Raw genomic sequence first — 5041 nt, forward strand, 5'->3', positions numbered from 1 at the left:
GAGATCAAAATAGGATGTATAAGCGGAGAAGAGGAAGATGAAACAAGAGAAGAATGAACCAGGAGATAATCAATACGAGAGAAGGAAGAGTGAGGTGAGGAGAAGAAAGAAAAATCACTACCAGTGGGATTATGAAGACGCCAAATATCTTGAAGATGAATAATGGAGCACATGTTGATCATTTGTTTGTGAGATTTAGGAGGACGAAATTGAAAGGCAGAATTCCTGTCTAAAAGAGGATCCATTGGTAAGTTGAAATCTCCACCAACAATGAGATTACCAGAGTGCGGGGTGTCATTTAATTTTGTAGTGACCGATTTCCAGAAGGATGGATCATCAACGTTAGGAGCATAGATGTTCATCACATACAGATCATGCTGTCCATCCGACAATTTAGACAACAGCCAGCGACCCTCCGAATCATGATCGGAAGACAGTATCGATAAACCAGAATTCTTTGAAACCAGCGTAATGACTCCATTGCGTTTACCAAGGGCATCAGAACAGCAAACATCCGAAACCCACTCCTTCCTTAAAAACAACGCCTCTTTGTTAGTAACCTTGGTCTCTTGAAAAAGAACCAAATCAGAAGACAAAGACTTACAGTAGTCTAAGATTTTCGACCTCTTCACCGGGTGATTTAAACCCTTAACATTAAGGGATAATACATTTAAACCTGGCATAGGGAAACATAAAAATAGAAAAAAGACGACCTGAATGACAGAAAGAGGACGAACATCATGAATACAAGGAGCCAGTCAGCAAACAAAAGAAATAGTACGGGAGCGTCTATGTGGGGAATCCAAGAAAAAGAGAAAGAAAGAAGAGAAGAAAGGAGAGAAGAGAGGAAGGAGAGGAGAAGCAGGAGGGGAGGCCTAAAAAAGGCCCACATCATACTAGGGAGAACGTGGAAAGGCAAGCAAGGTACCCGAACAAGCCTAAAAAACAGTTGAGAACAATAGCCCCAAAAACTACAATAATCGGTTAGCAGAAAAAAAAAAAAAAAAAGAACAAATTGGTAACAATCAAAAGCAGTACCGCAAAGCAGCTTAATAATGTAAATATACATACTCTAACTAAGATATTGTATAAACACAGTTAAAGAACAGTCAATGTCGAGAAACATAACTATATTCCTAAACACTAGTAGAAAACAGATAAGAAAAAGAAAAACATGAGGAAAACTATGAACATTAGATTACTGCAAAACAAGCAATACAAGCAATATGTAGATCCGAAACAAATAACTACATGGTCAGTAAATACACTATATCAATAGAAAATAACAGTAGATATGTGCAGGAAGAGGGTAGGAAGAGAGCAGAATAGAAGGAGAAAAAAGAAGGGTAGAGAGTGCTCCCTACCAGAAAAAGCAACGTAACTGGTAAGAGATAGGCAGCAAGAAAATAGAAAAGTATGTCGAAAAAAAAAAAAAGGGATGACATAGGTGAGAGAGAAGAATAATTGAAGACAAGTGAAAGATACAGAAGAAGTTGAGTAAAAGAGAAAGAATAAAGAACAACAAGTTGGAGAAGTGGAGGAAAATAGAAGAAGAAGAAAAGCTGTAAAGAGATACTAAGAGGTACCAAGAGAAAGAGAGCTATAAAAGGAACGAACAATTGTGGATGCCAGAAAGAAGAATGGAACAAACATGAGTGGAAACATAAAAAACAGAGAAAGATCATGAACATCCATGGAAGTTAAGGTTGGCCAAGAAGCCGACCAGAAGAGAAGAGGAAACCAGTCCTACAGAAAAATACATCCAGAAAAAAAAAGGAGATAGTTCAAGTGCCCGAGGCACCAGGAGCCTGTGAAGTCGCCTTTTGAATCTCCACCTCGATCTCCAGCTGGTTGTCCAAGAAGGTAGTTAGATCAGCCGGCTCCTCGAAAATTCTAGAACGTCCTTTATAAGTGATGCGGAATTTCGATGGACCAGAAAACGAGAAGGGAATACCCATCTCAGAAAGACGTTTTCGAAGATTCAGGAATCCTTTTCTCCTTATAACCGTATCCCTGGCAAAGTCCTGAGAAATGGAGATCCTGTGACCATCCCAAAAGACTTGTTTAGCTTTCCGCATATGAGAGAGAATCAGTTCAGTATGCTGATGCCGCAATGGTTTAAAAATGATTGCTCTCGGCTGGGTAGCTGTCTTAGACCGAAACGTAGGAACACGGTGTGCTCTTTCAATTTCAAAGTCTCTGTGGAAAGAAATTTGTAAGGTATCTGGAATCCAATGAGATAAGAACTCTATCATAGATGAGGATGACTTCTCTGAATCTTCCGGCAGACCAAAAATGCGTAGGTTAGATCTACGATTACGGTCCTCCTGCTCAATTAAGTCTCTGCGCAATGCCGCCATGGAGCGCTCCAAGTGGTTGAGGGATCTGGAGTGTTTTTGGACACCATCCTCTGCACAACTGATTCGTGATTCAGTAGCGGACACACGAAGAGAGCGGGCCTTAAAGTCATTTCTGATAGCAGCCACCTCCACTTGTAATAAATCCGTGTTTGTTTTCGTGGACTGTGCAATATCATGTACGTCATTGAGGCGCGCCAAAATGGTGTCCAGCGTTGAAGCGGCCTCTGACTGAGGAGGGTCAGGCGTAGGAGACAGTGACTTAAGCCTTTTCAACGACGTGCCAACATCTTTTGAGTCTTTATTAGTCGAAGAACGCCCCATAGTCGCAGCCATAAAGAAGCAGCCTCCAGAAAAAAAAAATGCACAACCACTTGAGGAAACAAAGAGAGGAAAAACTGCGCAGACTATACCATAAAAAATATAGATATAGCACACTGAGCAGAAAGGGCGCTAAAATATGAATAGCGGCGGACTTATATGCAAGGCAGACAAGTAGCAAGAAACAACACAGCTACAAAAACGCAGGGGAGCACAGTAATGAGCTCGTAAGAAGAAGAGTCATACCACATGAGAGAGCTGCCCTGAGAGAAACAGCGCGTGGACAGCTTAATCCCAGCCAGGCAGCAAAGATACAGCAGAAAACAACTTATAAATGTTACCAATTGCAGGCATCATTGTGAAGACGAAAGGAACATCCGCCACAAATAGCAATATTGTATCCCAGGCGGCGCCTCTGAGGAGAAGAGAAATCAGCGCGGAGAGCGGGAAAATGGCGGCCGCTCGTAAGGTAAACGAGCGCCTCTGAGGAAATCAGCAGAAGTCATGCAGCCGGTGGCCAGACGCACAGGAAACACCTTCAGGCAGCGCTCCTCATGCTCCGGTGCCGAATGGTGTCTTTTCCGCCGGTAGGGGCAGCTGAACACGGAGATAGCAGCTCAACGGGCCAGACTTGCCACGGAGCTCAAGCGCGACCCGCCATACTGCAGCGGCGCGCAAGCCACGCCCCCGACACTGACCTTGTTCTAATTGATTATTTTAGAAAATGAATTGAAGTCAAATTCGTGCCCCAACCTGCTACTACCTAAGTAATAGAATTCCTGAAGGAATTATTTTCTCAGGAAGGATTCCCATGTATATTGGTCAGTGATAACGGGGTACAATTTATGTCCCAAGAAATGGTGAATTTCTTGAAGTTGAGTGGGGTGGAGCATATAGAATACTGCCTATACCTTCTGCAAAGCAATGGCGAGGTTGGATGAGCAAATTTTTTAATCAAAGAAACAATCCAAGTGGCATTAAAGTCACATATTCAGATTCAGACCGTACTTGGAGTGAGATTGTGGTCGTACCACACCACCCCTCATAACACCACAGGTAGAACCCATTTGAATTATTCCGGGGTAGGTTACAATTACATAATTGCAATCTTACTGGAAATTGGCATGGAAAAGTGGGTAAGTAAGAGTTAGGCATAGAAAGATGTCCAAACATGGTTTCCAAACAACTATGCTACATGCGTAGCACTATGATGCCAGGACTGATGTAAAGAGAATACCTGCCAATTGTTGACAGGAAAAGATACCCAAAACAAAATAAATGTGAGCAAATTCAGTGAACCCAGGCAGGTAGTCAAAACTAAAGACACAGCAGACAGGTAGACAATGAGCCGTGGTGGAATGGTCGAATATTGTTACATGAAGCCCATTGAACTCTCAGGCAGATCTATGCTTGCTCATGTTGGCATGCCGGAAGTAGTAGACAGTGCCACAAGTGATGTGCACAGTGGAGTTGATTGTGTGAGAAAAAGTGACGACTTTTTTTTTTAGGGTTTTATATAGCACGAACTAGACCCGAAGCTATCAGGTATCAGAGCACTTTACATGAGCACCAGTTTCGTTACACAAGGACACATTAATGTTTTTTGTTAGGTACGAGGAGATTAAGTGATTTGCCCAGAATCACAGGATGTTGAGCGTCGTTGCCGAGACTCAAACCCGGTTCACCAGCTTTGAGGTCGACCGCTCTAGCCATAAATCTACATCCTCTCACACTATTCCATCAATGTTTCCTTGTCTAATGAAACAACCAATCCTGCTGACAGTTTTCATGCCAGAAGAATTTCTGCTCCCCCTGTTCGATTTAAACACAATATACTAGAATAAATCATTGATAAGAGGTAAACGATACAATATGCTGAGTTATCTGTGAGCCAATACCTTGTTGCCTTGCCCTTAGCGAGAGAGAGAGAGAGAGAGAGAATGAGAATATATATATATATATATATATATATATATATATATATATATATATATATATATATATATATATATGCGCGTGTGGCCCACATTCTGTTACATTATCAAATGTTGAGGAGGGTTAACAGGCATTGGGGAATTAACTAGCATTCTGTGAAGAAATGCTTCTGAATAAAGACCATCCTTTTTAGGTTTCGACTGCAAAAAGCTGCGCAAGCAGCTTTTGCGCAGGAGAAATCTAATGAGAACTGTAGTGTGGGTTTGGGTCGGCCCTCGTCATTCATTGGCTGGCTCCATAAATGGAGCATAGCCATTGGACGAGGGGCCTGTCCGTCAATGCCGGACCAGATTCGGGGGCGTTCCTTAGATTCTTTGGCTTTTGCCGACGTCACGCGACGTCAGCCGAAAGCCGGGAACGCCCCCGAA

The sequence above is a fragment of the Lissotriton helveticus genome, chromosome 3_1, assembly GCF_964261635.1.
Source record: "Lissotriton helveticus chromosome 3_1, aLisHel1.1, whole genome shotgun sequence".
Taxonomy (NCBI): domain Eukaryota; kingdom Metazoa; phylum Chordata; class Amphibia; order Caudata; family Salamandridae; genus Lissotriton; species Lissotriton helveticus.